Source organism: Peromyscus eremicus, chromosome 7, assembly GCF_949786415.1.
Source record: "Peromyscus eremicus chromosome 7, PerEre_H2_v1, whole genome shotgun sequence".
In the NCBI taxonomy this organism is placed as follows: Eukaryota; Metazoa; Chordata; class Mammalia; order Rodentia; family Cricetidae; genus Peromyscus; species Peromyscus eremicus.
This window is the reverse complement of record NC_081422.1, coordinates 29,727,653-29,746,035: the sequence shown is the minus strand read 5'-3', so window position 1 is coordinate 29,746,035 and position 18,383 is coordinate 29,727,653. Positions and strand designations below refer to the sequence as shown.

At 37.2% G+C, this 18,383-nt stretch overlaps 1 long non-coding RNA gene across 3 annotated transcripts in view; it reads left to right on the top strand.

Moving 5' to 3' along the window:
• Positions 1-1,018: 1,018 nt before the first annotated feature.
• The window catches only part of LOC131914145 (uncharacterized), a 121,352-nt gene continuing 103,987 nt past the window's right edge, over positions 1,019-18,383 (top strand). For all 3 annotated transcript variants that reach the window (XR_009380084.1, XR_009380083.1, XR_009380082.1), the window contains exon 1: positions 1,019-1,124. This is a non-coding gene — a long non-coding RNA (uncharacterized LOC131914145). The remainder of the gene's footprint in view (positions 1,125-18,383) is intronic.

Sequence of the window (18,383 nt, the reverse complement as noted above, 5' to 3'; positions counted from 1 at the left end):
TACAGTTTCCTATGATGTTTCATTTTAGTACTTCCATAGTTTAAGGTCTCATATTTAAGCCTTCAATCCATTTAGCACTGGTTTTTAAACTACTGTGGTGACCTTAGGTTTGATTTTACTTTTGTAAATAGTGATGTTTAGTGGTCTCCATACCACTTACTGAAGATGGTCTCTTTTTTCCATTGTATGTATTGCCATTATTGTTCAATCATTTGAGCCTAATTTTCTGGACTGTCTTCTGTCCTATTGGTCTCTTCCATGTCAACTCTATAAAGTTGTGACTCCCATAGATTTGAAGTAAGGTTTGATTACATCTTCAGCTTCATTAATATTGCTCTTGATTGCTGCATTACTCAGAATACTTTGTTGATCCATATGAAGTACAGGATTTCTTTATGTATGTAACATTGCAATTTTCAGAGAGACTGAATCTGTTGTAGTGGACAGCTGTTTGAGCCATATTTGCTGTAATGCACATATATTTCTACTCTTATTTGAAATATTTTGTATATTGATACAAATATAAAATTATATTTGTCATACTTTACATATGTTCTTTCTACCTTTGTTTAGGATATTTTATATATTGATACATATTTAGGATTGTTGTCATATTGCATTTCTACCTTTGTTTAAGATGTTTTGTGTATTGTCACAATTTTGAAGTCATTGTCCTCTTACTGTACATTTGTTTACAGATTGTTTACCTTGTTTATATAAAGCCTTAGTCCTTAGGTTATTTCGGTAGATAAGACTTTTCAGATTTATAGTCACCCATGCTTGTCATTTCTATAGTTTTATTAGTTAGGTTGTCCAGATTTACAGATACATATGTCAGATGGACAGGTAATCTTCAAACACTTCATAGACCTAGAGAATATGGCATTTAAATAACTTAAAATTCTGCTGACATGAGACAAGATTGCTTCTGGCAGTACCAATCTGATCCTGAGAGAATGTTGTGCTTTTAACACATTCCGTTTGGAAGTTTGTCTTCTTCTTATTGCATAATGGCCTTCTGGGCAAAGAACTATCTTTGCCTCAACTGCTGAGAGTATGAATGCTGTCTTTTCTGGATGAGTGGGACACAAGGAAAAGTGACTACTAAACTTTGCCAAGACATGGTAAGATGGTCTTTCAAAATTCCTGCTTCTGAAAATGGTCTGTCAGATATTCTAGGCCAGTAGCCAAATTGGATGCTCCAATGGTGCTGAGAAACTTTAGGTGACTGTCCAGGCTGCCAGCTGTCTCTGTCTATTCTCAAAAGATTTCCAAAAGTTGCTTGCATGCATTTCCCATTTCTCAGATATTGTTATGTTCCTTCTCAGGTCTTTGATGGGGTTGAAGACTAACAGTTACAGTTATAATCTTCTCATATCTTAGCTAGAACATACTAAGTACTAGATTCAGATTCTTCAGGATAGGACAGCTTTTGGAATAATCTCTCTAACATACCATTTACCTATGTTCTGGACATCTTTGGATTTTAGTATGTGTCTCTTGTTTGATGTTGTTCTTGTTGGTGGTAGTTCCATTTGTTTATGTCATTACCCTTTATTTCTCCTTGATAATCATTCCTATTTTTATAATTTTATGTTAGGTTAAAACTTTCTTATTTATACAAAAGGGGAAGATGTGGTAGATTGCTGTTGGAGCCATGCCCTGAAGCACTACCCTAGTGAGGTAGCTGTAGCTATTACACCTGTCTATGACCTTGGGGTACCTGCACTTGGGGTGGGGCCACTGAGGACCCTTAAGACCAGGGATGCACATACACCCTCTCTTCTTGGCTACCTCATCATTCTGGATGCTCAAATATTGGACCTAGCTGTTCAGCATGGGACATAGCTCAGCTTTCCTGGCCCCTACGATAAATTTCTCATGTTTGTTAGTTTATCCATAAATAAATTCCTTTGATCATTAAATAGACTCTGTGGATTAATTGCAATGATCTGTAGATCACATTGGATCGTATGAACATTTTAATGATATTAATTATTCTCATCCATAACTATGGGACATCTTGACATTTATTTGTATCATCATTTCCTCCCTTCAGTCTTCTATGGTTTTTGGTATGTGGATCTGTCTTCCTTGATTGAATTTATTTCCATGTATTTTTGTAGTGTTGTAAATATGGTATTGTTTACTAGTTTTACAGGTAGGAAGTTTGTTAGTACACTAGTGCTTATGATATTTGAATGCTGACTTTAGTTTCTGAAATTTTGTTCAATTCATTTACTAATTCTAAGAGCATTTTGGTGGCATCTTTAGGGTTTTCTTTAGGGCTTTCACACCATCTGCAAGCAGAGACAATTTGGCTGCATCCTTTTTCATTTGACTGCTTTAATTTGTTCGCCTGCCTAATTACTTGGTCTAAGATTTTCAGCATTATATTGAATATAAAGTGTAAGAATAGGCATCTTGTGTTGTTTCTTATCTTAGAGGAAAATATTAAATCCTTTCATCATTGAGTTGCATGTCATCTTTATTTTATTATATATGGGTTTTGTGTCATGTCAGATTCCTCCTATAACTAAATTGTCAAAAGGTTTTAGGCAGAAAAGACATTAGATTTTGTGAGAACCTTTTCCAGCATCCACTGAGGTTATTCTAAGTATTCTTGTTTCATTTGCTATGGTTTGAGTGTGAAATGTCTCCCAACAGCTTATGTGTTTGAATATCTGGTCCCTCACAAGTAGCACTGTTTGGGGAGGTTGTGAAATCTTTGCGATGTAGGACCTCATTGGCAGAAGTGGATCACTGTGGGCAGGCTTTGATGGTTATGGCCACTTCTGGTTCTGGCCTGCTTTCACTGCTGCCTTCCTGCTATGATGTAGACAAGAAGCTGCCTCATGCTCCCCCTGCTACAGACAAGGCTGCTCCTAGTCCTGTGCCTCGTTGACACAGTAGATTTAAATGAAGAGAAAAAAGCAAATGTTTCTTCCCATATGTTTCTTCCTCTGGGTATTCTGTGACAGTAAGACAAAGGTGACCAATATATTCTTTTAGTTGAGGATCTCTCCATCAATGTCCAATAAAATCATCAGCCTATATTTCCTTTTCTTGGGTTCTCATTGGCCTTCAGTACCTGGGTAATAATGAACTTAAAATGAGTGAGAAGTATTCCATCTTCTCAGATTTTAGAAGAGTTTAAGAAATATCGCCATTACATTCTTTAGAAGTTTGGTGGAGTTTTCTAGTTAAACCTTGGTTAGATCCTTAGTTTGCTTTGGGGTGAGTCTTTTTAGTACTGATTCAATGTCTTTATTCATTACTGGTTATTATGTTTACTGAAGTATATGTTTTAATGAATTCAAATAGAGAGATTGATCTGTAACACAAAGTCTGATGCTTGAAGTTCCTATTTTTCCTTGCCATTCCTAAAATACCAACATTCCCTCTGATATTTTCCTTCCATATTCATTTTCTTTAGCATTGATTTCAAAGCTTGTCAGTTGTATATGGGCTCCCTTGGATTTCTTTTATCCTATAATTTCTTCATTTTGCTTTTATTTTTGAATAGATCTTTGTGACATTGTGAAATATATATTTGGACTTTGTTCTAGTTTTCATAATCTTGTTCTGATAAGGACATGCCAATAACAACTTGAGGAGGAAATTTATTTCATCTTACAAATAACCAGGCCACAATCCAACATCTCCAGAGGCATGAATGTCTTTTAAGATGACGGTGAGTGGCGTGATAACTGGCCCCTGCCCCTTGGTAGCTAGTATTAAAGTGGAGGCTGCTCACAGGAAAAACAAGATTTGAGAGTTCAGAATTTTCACTCCTGCTGCTAACTTTAAGGGAGGTGAGAGAGGCTGATAATTAAATTGAGCATAGTGGTGATTTATTTGATCAAATATGTCTACTGGAGAAAGCCTCCATGAAACCCCAGAAGAATAGATGTGGATGGACTTCTGGATACAGAATAATTTTCTAGAGAAAGATGTACTTGGAGCTTACACAGAAGCTCTGTGCCCTCTGCCTGTGCCTCATCATCCCTTCACCTCCATCATCGTATCTTTTGTGACAAGCTGGTGAGAGTATTTACCTGGTTTGTTAATATCTTCTTGAAAACCAATTGATCCAAGAAGGAGGTTGTAGAAATTTCAGGTTTATTTTATTATCATTATTTTTTAATGAATGGATCAGAAGTTCCAGAGGCCTGGGTATTGTGAAGAGTCTGTCTGATATGTGGAACAATCTCGTATGACTGAGTCCTCGAACTGTGGGATCTGGCAGTGTTTCCAGTTAAATAGTGTCAGAATTAAAGTGAATTAGAGGCCATCATGTTGCTGTTCACTACAATAGTAATTACTTTATTGGTTTGTAGAGACAAACTACCACACACTTGGTGTTAGAAGTGAGTATACTAGTCTAAGTTGGATTTTAAAAATCTAATTGCAGAATATAGGATCACTGAATATAGAAATGTAGACTGACAGTCAGTTACTTTCAAAACTTGAAAATGTTGTTCTATTATTTTCTGGCCTCCATGGTGATAAAAGAAAACTTCTGAAATGTCCTAAATTTACTTACAAGAACTAGAAAGCCAAGTGGGAGAAAAATAAGAGAATTAAGCAAGAGAACTTCCATATTTTTTTAATGCTTGTTAAAACCTTGGCTTAAATCTAATTCTGACTATATTGCCTGGACTGTTCATCTAACTGTATTAGTTATTTTATGTTTCTGTGATAAAACACTATGACCCAAGACAAGTGAGGATGGAGATGTATTATTTTGGCCTGTGGTTTTAGTGGCTAAGAGTCCAGCATGGCAGAGTGGAGACATGGCAGCAAGCAGCAGGCATGGAAGCTGAGAGATCCCATCTTTAACCTCAAATACAAACAGAACTGGAAGTGCAGTCCTGAGGCCTGCCCCCAGTAACGCTGTGGGACGGTCTGTATGTCAAATTGCTCTGACTGGTCAATAAATAAAACACTGATTGGCCAGTGGCCAGGCAGGAAGTACAGAGAGGAGAAAGGAGAGAACAGGAAGGCGGGGGGCACGGGGGGGGGGGGGGGCACACTGCCAGCCACCGCCATGACAAGCCGCATGTGAAGACGCTGGTAAGCCATGAGCCACATGGCAAGGTATAGATTTATAGAAATGGACTAATTTAAGATATAAGTACAGTTAGCAAGAAGCCTGCCACGGCCATACAGTTTGTAAGCCATATAAGTCTCTGTGTTTACTTGGTTGGGTCTGAGCGGCTGTGGGACTGGCGGGTGACAGAGATTTGTCCTCACTGTGGGCCAGGCAGGAAAACTGTAGCTACACAGTAACACTTCTTTCAGCAAGGCTGCACCTCCCCATAGCCCCTCCAACACCCAAGCATTCATCCAAGCCACCTTAGATTCCCCTTACAAACCAATTCTGAAGCAACAATCTCTTCGCTTTGTGGACTCCCTATCTCAATCTGCCCTGGCTTTGCTAGCCCCATCCCTCTCATCCAGAGCCAATGTGTATCCAATATAAACAATGCATGCCTCTCTTCCCTAGATTTTCATTTATAAAAGTGCCTCTAATTCTAAGTTTAGCATATGTTTTTCTAACTGCTTTCTAGTCTTGCTGTCAGAAGTTTTGAAAAATTATTTTAGGACATTGTCCTTACTAGTAAAATCACTCAATAATCACATTAATTTCAGAGATCTCTCAATCTCAAGAGTTCTGTCTTAGCAGTAGTTACTTATGAGAATCTTATATTCATGTGGATTGACCAAAATTCAAGACGTTCTTTTCTGTGGACTACATTGGCTTCTTGTTGCATTTAAGAGTGATTCTGTCTTTTCCTTTTCATTTATTGAAAATACATTTTTTATACAATATACTCTGATTATGTTTTCTGATCCACCAACTCCTCCCCACTTCCCTACCCACCCAAGTACACACTCCTTTTTCTCTCTCTCTCATTAGAATACAAACAGGTATCTAAACTAATAATAATAATAATAATAATAATAATGATGATGATGATGATAAAATAAAAACAGACTTTTAGCCTTTCCTATTGTCACTTTGATACTATATTTCTGAGCATATATTACTCCTTGTTTATCTTGCCTGCAATTTGGTAAGTTTCTTTATTAGCTACATTATCTCCCAAAAAGCATACAAAGAGCTCACAGTTCCAAAATGTTTCCTCTAATAATTTTTTTCTCTTTTTCTGGATGCTAATTACATGTGTACTAGATATTGTTTAATTGCTTCATTGGTACTAGTGGCCTTGTTCCCTTAAAAATTTTTCAATTTTATAATACCCTGTCCCCACCTTTGGTTTTTAGAGACTGTATGTATCTCATATAGCCCAAGCTAGCATCAAGTTGAGTGGGGACCTTGAACTCTTGATACTCTTGTCTCCACCTCTGAAATGTTGAGATTCCAGAATCCAAAATGATTCTCAGCCTTCTAAGACTTCTTTACATTAATTTCTACTAACCTATTATCAATTTTATTGATATTTTGTTCTTCTCCACCATGTTATTGAATTAACACATTGAGTTTTACAGCAATTATTGTATTATTCAACTCTAAAGTTTCCATTTGATAAAATTTACAGCTTTTATTTCCCTCGTGAAACTTTGTATCTTTTCTAGAGTCTTTATCTTTACTTTCTTGTGTTATTATAACTGCTTTAAAGTCTTTGTCAGATAACCACATTGGGCTCATCTCAGAGTTAGCTTTCTTCTACTGTCTATTCCTTTGAAACTTCTCTGGCTGTCCTGTGGTATTGGCTTTAAATATTTGGAAAATGAGACTCTGAGTGTTTTTAGGAACCTTATGGAGGCGTGTGTGTGTGTGTGTGTGTGTGTGAAATTTGTCAATCTGCCTCACTTTTTCTAGACTATAGTTCTAATGTTGGTTCTGTTTTAAAGGCCTTGGAGTGCTACTGCAACCAAAACATTTGTGTCTTTTAAGAACAACATCAAGTCTAGACAGTGCTGTACTCCATGGATGATTTCCTGGGAGAACCTCTTCAGCCCACTTAGGGGCATATTTCTGCATGAACAGCTGAGATGACTCCAGGAGTTACTCTCCTCAAACAATGATTCTGTTCTCTTTACTGTGTTACAAATTCTCTTCTGCACTCAGGAATAAGACCAACGGGACTTCCATCTTTTGTCCATGAATGCTCACTTTTCCAAGCTGGGTCATATTTCAGAGCTGTAGGATAATGAGAGAAAAAAAGAACAGCATGGACTCTTTCAACAGTCTTTGAATCCTGGATCCATCAGGTTAGAGAGAATTAGTGTCCCCCAGTGATTTTTGGGTTAATGTTTGTGTAAAGTCTTTAATGGCATAGTTGTGATTTTGAAATAAGGTTGCCTGTGGAAAGGGATGGGAAAAGAGAAGCAAATAACAAGGCGCTTATTTTATGTCCTCTGTTTTGTGAGGGACCTGTTATCTACAGATGTCTCTTAGGAAAACTTTCTCTGAGTGTGCATGGGGCACAACCAGAGAGATTATGCTGCATTTGAATAGAGATGAGAGGCAGGGAAGGAAAATTATGACAGGAAACCTACTGCCAGATTAATAGGTCTTTCCCCCTCCTTCCCTTCTTCCTTCCCATATCCTCTTTCTTTTTTCTTCCTTCTTCTTCTAATTTGTTTGCCATAAATTACTATTCAGTCTTTATATGATTGCTGCATGTATTCTATTCCAAATCTCCAGTGGACTTAGTAGGTAGACAACAGAGTGTGCCTGATCTATCTTCATCTAAACTAGAACTTACTTATGAAGTGGCTTTGGGAATGACCCCGACATGTGTGAGCCTTCCAATGGCTTCAGATTGTATCTTTTCTCATAACTAGTTAGAGTACAGCTATAGGATAGTTTGTAAAATAAATAGAAAAAGCATGGTAAATTGGTTGATTAAGAAATAGTACACAAAGTTGAAAAGTAAATTTTCTGAAGTGAGTGTTTATTGACTACATCTTGGAATAAGGCAAATATTCATGTGTCCTCAGTAGAATCCAGCGATGGAGAGAGCCTGAGAAGATAGTCACGATGATACCTTTTAAAGGCACACACATAGTTAGAATAATGGATGGCTTCCTCGAAGATCCTTCAATATTCAACCCACCATTTCTTCTGAGCACACAACCCCACAGATTTCTAGGAAAGGTAGAGTTACTTTCAAAGTTGGAAGCATTCTCTAGGTGATTTCTAAACAAGTTGTGTGTGTTAAACTCTGAAAATACCAACTCTTGAGAAGTAAGAAGGTTTGCCCCTTTTCTCATGTAATTACTTTAGTTGAATTCACTGGAACAATAGATGAAGATTTTAACATTTTAAAATAAGAGATTCTGAGAAATGAATGACATTATTCTGTAAAAACTTACAAAAACTTCCAAGTTATTCTCTGTGATAATAGCTATAACAAGCCAAAAATGCTAGATCAATGCATTCAAGGTAGTTAATACCTGACTTACTGAAGTCTAATAAATCTTAGAATATTCTACCTTCTTCCTTCACTGCTTTAGGACGTACCCATACACACTTTCACATCCAAGTATCCTTACCTTGCATTTAAGTCATGAGTAAAAAAAATGTTCCTTTTAAAAGTGTTCTGTTTGACTCTATGTCTCACTACAGAGGTACTGGCCCTTTCAGACTCATTGCTACCCTATTCACAATAACTAGGAAATGGATCCAGCCTAGTTGTCTATTAATCGATGAATGGATAAAAAAGTTTTCTATACATACATACATAATGGAATTTTATTAGGCTCTAAAGAAAAATGAAAATCTCCAGAAAATACAAAAAATTATACTGAGTGAGATAACTCAGGCATGGAAGGACAGATGTCACATTTGTTTTTTATATATGGTCCCTCTTCAAACTCTTCAGTTCAGTTCATTTAACAGCGTACCTGCAGAAGCCAGTGAACTAAAACACAAGCCATAGGAGGGAGAGATTTTAAATGATGAAGGTAGTAGAACACAGGTTAAAGTGAAACAAAGAGAGGAGATATTGGAGGCAGAAGGTGCAGACGCTGGCCCAGGGAGAGTAACTGAGGAGAGGGGAGTACAAAGGAGCCAAATGGAAGTCTGTGTCTTATAACCCAAAGAAAACACACAAAATGGGGATCGAGGAGAGTCACCCATTAGTTTTTGATGCTGCTGCCTCAAGAAGCAGTGGCTAACCCAACATAGGATCTTATCCCCAAGAATAAAATACTTCCACGGAACTAAGTCAGAGAGGCAAGAGAGCAAAACAACACAGGCTCTTGTTAATCCCCTCAGGTACTCACCAGACCTAGTGAATTGGCAAGAGACTGACATTACAGAAAACCACAACCAATGCAGAGTTATGGAGACCATTCCTAACTTGTACATTTACAATTCAACTCCCACAGCTAAGGCTCAGGGATCATTGTTAAGAGGGCAGCAGAAAGATTGTAAGAGCCTAAGGGTCAAGGAGTTTACTGTGAGACTGTGTCTCAGAGGAATGTCAGAAGCTATACCTATAAAGTCTCAACAACCTGACTCCAAAAAACACGAGGTGAACAAAGACAACAACAGTAGACAGATAGTGTAGGTTGGGGAAACAACAAAGAATAGGCAACTGGCGAATGCTGAGAAAAGGAGAAATAGTCTTCCCCAGGGAAGAACATACTAATTGGTTAACTAATACCAAATAGTCAGCCCCCAAAACATATGACAAGTAACATTATACAGACTGAGCAGGTTGTATTTATGTTCTTAGGAATATATGTGTATACATTCCTACAAAATACATAAATATGTAATTACACACCTCTACATATATACATGTACGTATATACATGAATATATACATATATTTATGTGTGTATGTGTAAAACAACAATTAATGAAAAGAGAGACCACAAATTTGAAAGAGAGGAAGGAGGGCTATATGGGAGGGTTTGAGGGAAGAAAGGGAGGAGAGAAATGATGTGATTCTATTATATTCTCAAAAAAATAAGAGAAATAATTTAAAAATTCTTGTAAACAGATGACAAATAGTACAAATGTTAAAATATATTTCACTAGTCAATAGATCTAAACAGAAAGCTATTTTCCCATTAGTTAGTTCCATGTGGTACAGAGAATTCAAGGAACCTGATGGAAATTTTACAATATTTAAAAATATCATTTTCATCTCATTATAACATTAGTTTTTAAGAATCAGTGTTTGTACAGTACCTTTTCACAAACAATCATCCCCAACATAAAGACTAATGAAGTTGTACCTGACAAACACATATCAAAGTGATCAGTTTTCAGACTTCATATCATCATGTCAGGTTTTCGCTGTGTTTGTGCTGCCATTGGGCTTATCATGAGTAAAATAAGTGGTCCACATTTCAAACTGAGATCTTCATAATTCACCTCTCATATGCTTTACTCTTTTTATATTCTCCTCAACTCCGTAGATACTTTGTGCTATATCATCTAGATTGTATATTTACTCTACTTTTGCAACTGTGTAGTAGAACACATAAGATAAAAATACTCCTCTGTAGCTGAAGTTTTCCTGTGTCCCACCTGGCATGTGGTCAGGACAAATCTCTCTCACCTGCCATTCGTGCAGCTGCTTGGACCCAAGTAAACACACAGAGGCTTATATTAATTAAAATTGCTTGGCCATTAGCTCAGTCTAACTATTGACTAGCTCTTATACTTAAATTAACCCATAATTCTTATTTATGTTTAGCCATGTGGCTTGGTACATTTTCTCAGTTCTGTCTTCACATCTTGCTTCCTCTGTGTCTGGCTCGTGACTCCTGACTCAGCCTTCTTGTTCACAGAATTCTCCTCTCTGCTTATCCCACCTATACTGTACTTCCTGCCTGGCTAGTGGCCAATCAGCATTTTATCAATCAATCAGAGCAACACATTCACAGCATACAGAAGCACATCCCAAGCAGGTTGCAATTAGGCTTCCTGGTTGTTGGTTCAGGCTCTGTGAGTTCCTATGAGCCAAGTTGGTTTAAACAAGACATTTATACCAACCCCTCTAAGGCTCAGGAAAAAAAATGACAATGTAAGTATATAAGAAATTCCATTCTCTAGACTCAGTACAACCACTCTAATCAGCTCACAACAACAGTGGTTACCTGCTCTGGGCCCACAGAAGAGCATTCTTGTCAACAATCACTAATGGAACATGGAGAGGCTCATGGATCCCTATCCTTTACCCTTGAACTATTTGCTATTGATAGATTCCTGGTGGGGAGAAGCAGTGTCTTTATTTGTGTACCCACTGCTGAGCCCACTTGTTTCCATTGTATGGCTCCAAACCTAAGAGCCTGCAGACATTTCTGGTTAAATTTAGTGGCTCATATAATGAAACAAGTAGATATGAACACGAGAGAGATTTTATGAGAAAGATGGAGGGAGCAGAGAAGTGATAGGGAGGTGGGAGAGGACTGAAAATGAAAGGAGTCAGTATGCATTTTGTACGTGTGTAAAATTGTATACATTAAACTTAATTAATGAAAAAATGTACTACTTGAGTGAAGTGACAGGTTGGGCAGAGATAACTCACAACAAGAGTCATCTTTTGTAGCTTCTCCATAATCAACAACAAAAGAAGGTTGGGGCAGCCAGCTTATCTAAAGAAAGTGGTGGAAGCCAGAAACATTAGTCAGAACTACTAGTTTTGATGAAGCAAGAGACTGTTACAAGCATGGTAAAGACACAGAGCCACAGCAGTGAGGGAAGGTTCCAGCCTGTCTCTGTCATACACTGTCATTGTTTGGAAACAATCTCATTTGGAAGTGTCCATATTTGGGGTAGATGGTAGATGGCCCTAGAAGAGGCCTTATGCAGATGATTAACTTAGTTGATGAGCGATTAAACAAAATGAACCTTGACCTTCCACACAGCTTTACTGAGATGATTCATCCTGTCAATTTGATGGGATTTGGAATCACTGTGGAAACTAAACTTTGGGTGTATCTGTGAGGGAATCTCTAGATTGAATTAACCAAGGTGGGAGGCCCACCCTGAAGATGTTCAACATCATTCCTTGGGGCCATGAGCTGAGTAGAAAGGAGAAGTGAGCTAAGTTCCTGCATTCATTTCTCTCTGCTTCCTGGGTGTGGATGCAAGGTGACCAACCTTCCTCAAGCCCTGCTGCCGTAACTCCACGACTTCCCTGACATGATAGACTCTGGGCTCACCTGAATCTTTCCTTTCTTAAATTGCTTTTATTAGGTATTTTGTCCTAGCTCTGCACAAAGTAACTAACACACCCACTATTCTATTATTAAAATTGCTACACAAGCTTAGTCACCCCAGTTTGTCATAATTGAATACGTGAAAGGACGTTCTATAAATTGAGGCTAAAGTTTACTTTAGCCAAAGGACAGAAGCAGAGTCACTGAAACTCTTAGAAGACACATTTTTGTTTGTGCTGTGGACATTTTTATGGTGATTTCTTTACAATCTTAAATATAACATAAGAGTGCCACAAATGAAATGACTTTCCACAAACAGTTTTAAGTACCTAGTCATTCGCATCAACAACACAGTATGACAATCCTCCATAGTGTTTAGACAATGGATGCTCAGACCCTCACCGTTTCTGTTATTTTAGCTGGATTCATTCATGTCTGGGGCTGCTCTTTCTACTCTGACCTGAACTCCCTTTCAGATTCATCTTCCTAAGAAATACTTTTCATTGTGACAGTGTTCCTTTTGCCAAATTCATTTTATTTTTGTACAAACAGAGATAATTTTATTTAAAATACATCTTATATAAGATGTATACATAAAAAAATGTGCAAAATAGATGCTCAGGCTATATGATGCATCAAGAATGAAAGCATACTTGTCATTACCAATAGATTTTGGAAAGAAATCTTGCCAGCACCCTGAAATCCCACATTCCCTTTAGTTGTGGAATTCACCCTCCCTCGGAGCATTATTGTGATTTTCAGTAACAACCCCTCTGGCAGATTTACTAACAAAGTATGCATCCTAGAATCCTATGTTTTAGCTCTGCTTATATTTTGAAATTATATAAACAAAATTATATGCTATCTATTCTTTTGTGTCTGCCTCCTTCATTGGAAACTATTGTGAAATTCAAATATGTTCTATCAATAGTAGCTAAGTCATTTTCATTGCTTCATAGCCATTCTATTGTGGAAACATAATATACTTTATCTTTTCTACTCTTTATAGATATTTAAATTGTGTCCATTTGGGAAATATTACAAATAAAACTACTGTGACCATTTCAGTGTTTGATTCCTGGTACATGTAGGTTATAGGATAGCATGTTAGTAGATATCAGAGTTCCTGTGAACAGCTAGAACAAAAATAGTATGAACTATGTGTCTTATAGGTGATAGAGATTCATTTCTTACAGTTTTGGAGACTAGAAAATGTAGACTCTAGGCATTGTTAGGGTTTAGAGCATGTCTATGTCTTTATTTGCAATCAGCCACCTTAATGTGGTACCTACTGTGGTACTGAGGAACCTAGTATATGAGCACTAACCCTATACATGAGGGCTCTGCCTCATGACCTAATGACATCTCAAAAGCCTCACCCACCAAAGTCATTACATTTGTAGCTAAATTTTTACATATGAATTTTTGGGCATACATACCCGGTCTGTAGTAGCAGATCATGTTAAATTGGGACTGGAAGTCACTATGCCAATTATATTCCCAGTGGGATACATAGGATGCTAGCTGCTTAATATCATCAATGTTTTGTTTGTTGTTTGGTTTTAATTTTAGCACTTATGGGAGGGTCTTTTAAGTACTATGGCATTGTTTTAATTCATATTTGTCTATTATTAATGAGGCCACACAATTTTACATAGTTGATTGATCATTTTAATAATCTATTCTGTGAGCTATTTAGGTAGTTTATCTTTTACTATTGGATGTTTTTGTTTATCATGCATAAATAAGTTATAATCTACTTGAAATTTAATTTTTCAAATAAAGTGAAGTCAGGATCAATTTTTGCACTTCTATGTAGATCTCTGATTAAATAACATCTTCTCCGGGGAATCTGTTCTCTCTGTGGTCTGCATACTCCCCCTTTAACCTAAGTAAGGTGTGAGTGTAATGTTAAGTGCACTATTATGTTTAATTCACTATCTGTGTGACAACATCATGCTTTTAAAATTATCATGGTCTTAACTGGATATTGTAAGCTTAAGCTTGTAATGCTAGTGTTTGGGAAGCTAAGGGAAGACTGTGTGTTAAAGGCCAGCCTGGGCTACCTGGTGAGACACTGCCTCAAAAGCCACAGTGTGGTCTTAAGAGCAGTACAGTAAGCCCTATATCTTTATTCACCTCAAGATTTCTTTACTGATTTTATTGCTTTGTATTTCCAAGTGAATTTTATAATTGACTTGAAAATTTCTACAAAATACCCTTGGGAGACTTTTATTGGAGTTGTATTTGATGCATAGATCAATTTAATATAATTCATACATTTATAACATCAAGCCTACTAAATCTTGAACATACTATGTACCTGTGTGTATGCATTCATCAGTTTTCAACAGTATTTTGTATATTTCTGTGTGAGAATATTAAATATATTTGTTATTTTCAGCCCTATGCTTTTTCATGTTATGGTATTATATTACCCCCAAAGGGACATTAAAATAAATGGACCAATAAATATTGAAAATAAATGAACAGGAATGATATAGCAAGTTAATATGAAGGAAAAAGTAAAATGAATTAAAGAAAGGCTGAGAAACCAATATGAGCATTGGCCAACCTGAACTTAATAAATAATGTCATTAAAAACAAGAGTTATATCATATACTGATAATGTTAACTATAGAAAAGTGAAAATATAAATCATAAACACATATGGATCTTTCCGCAGAACCTCTACATATATTAAACAATAACCGCAAGAACTGAAATAAGATGCACATGAATCAATAATATTGGAGCTTACTCCTTTCTGAAGCCAGCAGAACAAAGGCAGGAATCATAAGCAATTATTTCAACAAACCATTAGACACACTCATTCTCACACAGCTGTATGGAGAACTATAGCCCAGAGGACAGAATGATACTCCCCCACCCAAACACACTTGTTATACAAACAGAGATAGATTATGAGTTAGGCCTTTATAGAAGACTATCTAAAACAAAATTTCCGTGACAAACAGTGACAAGGATATGAAGCATCTAGACATGCAAATATGGCTAGAAGGCATGTAACAGTGTAAATGCTTTGGAAGGATTTCATGTTTCTTTATAAAGCTTAACACAGCACTTCCCATTCAACCTAGTCTATATACACCCACTAAGATATGCAACAAAACCAAAAATGTTTATCTAAACAAAGGTGGAACTGATTTGTTTTTGTCTTACTAAAACTAGACGCAACTGTCTTCCACTTGCCTATCAATATGGCTAAATGAATTTTAATGTGTGCACTCACATTAAAAAGGAATAGAGCATTGATGTATGAAATGACATGCATAAGTCTCAGAATAATTACGCTTAGTGCCAGAACCAAGGCAAGATAAGATTATTCAACCTTTGATTCCACATATGTAAAAATTTTGCAAACCAATGATATATGGTGAATGCAAATCAGTGGTTATGTATGGTTGATGAGAATGTAGAAGAGGAATGGAGAATTGCAAAAAGGCACAAGAAAACCCTTGAAGTTGAAGTGTGTGTTTACTACTGGGGTTGAAAGGAAACTTATAATAATGAAGATACCACATTTCAGCCTCACTGAAACTGGGCTGCAAGGCCGTCCTGAGTATATCGTGGTTATCTATGTGTACACCTCTGTTCATGCAAGTCTTTTACCTAGAATGATGCTATTCTTGTAGGGAGTGGCAGAAGCCCTGAGTGAGTGAGTGAGTGAGTGAGTGAGTGAGTGAGTGAGTGAATGGGTGCTGTTGACATAGGCATGGCCATGCCAAGGACCCCATATCCTCAGAGAGATGGCAAAGCCTTCCTCAGCAAACTGAGTATGAGTGTTGACAGTGCAGAAAATGTCCATCAGATTTCTCTCCCTCCCCGCAATGTTTATGCTGTAAATTTTATGGCTTGAAGCCTGCTCCCCTACAGAGACTGTTCCTACCAAGATTAGCTAAACCTGTCCTCTTAATTCAGCTGTATACCATAAATCCTGCCTCCTTATTTACCTGCATGTAACAACCCTGCCTCCTTGGTCAGGTGTACGCAATTAGACTGCCGCTCTATTCCACTTAGTACAGTAAACACACCAAGCTTCTGGGGCTCCGTGGTTTTTTTTTTTTTTTTTTTTTTTTGGTTTTTTTTTTTTTTGTTTTTTGTTTTTTTTTGGTTTTTGGAGACAGGGTTTCTCTGTGTAGCTTTGCGCCTTTCCTGGAACTCACTTGGTAGCCCAGGCTGGCCTCGAACTCACAGAGATCCGTGGATTTTTTTTTTTTTAAGCAGAGAGTTCTGACCACCTGATCCCAGATTTTCTATGTGTCTGTCTGCATTTGTCTTTTCTTTAGACCCTTGCCACTCCAGTCAGAACCATCCCTGGAGTCCTCCTGGACATAGTACATCCTAGTTTAATGCACATGAGAAACTAACATATGGTCGCATTATTCATTTGAATGTTGAAATTGGGCATTTTTAATTTGGTAGGAATTCTGTTTAATTTTTCCTCTTTTTAAGCACACGTTAAGTATGATTTCAGTTTGATTGTTGAAATCATGATCCAGTTAAATCTTTTTTTTTTATTTTTAAGAATTATTATTATCATTGTATGTGTGTGTTTCTGTGTGCAGCTGCTGAGTGCTTGTAGAAATCAGAGGACAGAGGACAGCTTTCAGGAGCCAGTTCTTTCCTTCTACCATGTGAGTGCTGGGGATTGAACTCAGGTTGCCAGGGAGGGCTGGCTGCAAGTGCCTTTACCCACTGAGCTATCTTGATGGTCTCATGATGCAATTTTATTTTTTTTTATTTTTATTTTTTTTTGGTTTTTTGAGACAGGGTTTCTCTGTGTAGCTTTGCGCCTTTCCTGGAGCTCACTTGGTAGCCCAGGCTGGCCTCGAACTCACAGAGATCCGCCTGGCTCTGCCTCCCGAGTGCTGGGATTAAAGGCGTGCGCCACCACCGCCCGGCATGATCCAATTTTAAATCCTAAGTACCCTGAGGGTTTACAAGGTGGTGTTTTCTGAACTTCTCTAACTCCAAGTTCTGTGACATAATAAAGTAGCCTATGCTAATCATGACGTAAGTGAGTGGAAGAATGTCCATGGCCAGGAACGCCCCACAGCCGTTACATTAGCTTGCAGGACTTTTACATAGGTCCATGGTTTCAGAGGGAATCCAGTTACATAGCCTGTAAAATATCTTCAACTAGCGGGGCAGTGGCGGCGCATGCCTTTAATCCCAGCCCTCAGGAGGCAGAGCCAGGCAGATCTCTGTGTGTTTGAGGCCAGCCTGGTCTACAGAGTGAGATCCAGGACAGGCACCAAAACAACATAGAGAAACCCTGTCTCAAAAAAACAAAACAAAACAACAACAAAATAAATAAAAAATAAAATAAAAATAATAAATAAATCTTCAACTCTAAAGCACTGGAAATTTCTCCAAGTTTGAATTTCCTTATTTATAATATTATGATTTTTAAATTGATTCCTGAAGCCCACTGTAATTATTAATGTTGTCCCTTCTTGCTGTCCCATATAGTATGAAAATATGTTGCCTCCGTGGGCTTTCCATGATGTTACTCTGACTTTCAAGAAATCCTTGGGAGAGGAGGGGTGTCTATGAAATAAAAAAGCAGTGCATGGAACTGGTTTTCTTACAAGAACCACTTAATACATACATATGAAAAAATTTAATAACGCTTAAACCCTTGTTTATTTTGCTCCATGATAGTGGGCCTTTTAAGAAATGGGAGCACTATCATGAAAAATGTCAAGATGCTGCGTGATTGATCACCTGATGCGTGGGTAAATGGCATCCAGTTTGTGCGCTGATGCATAGACAGCATTTACAAACTAACTATCATATTGATGTATGTGGTCTATTTTGTCTTCACTGTTGTATCTTATATATCTTGTCTTGTTTTTTTCTAACATATGGGGTGATATTTTATTATCTTGTTTATTCTTCTTTTTAATAAAATATTTTCTCTCTGATTTGGATTTTTTCTGTCATAGCATAAAAATTCATGTGAATCAAATTTTTATCACTTCTCGCAGTAATTAAGTAATCTGTGATGCTACTTCTCGCTGTCTGCTTTCATTCAGCTGCACATTGTATCTTAGGATCTGTTGTTGGAATCACATCAATATATTTTAATTTTTAATAAATTCTGTGTTGAAAAGTTGGAAAATGCTGACTTAGTCAAATCATTATTTGTGTGACTATTTGATGAATGTTACCATCTCTCTCAAGAAAATGTTTCAAAATAG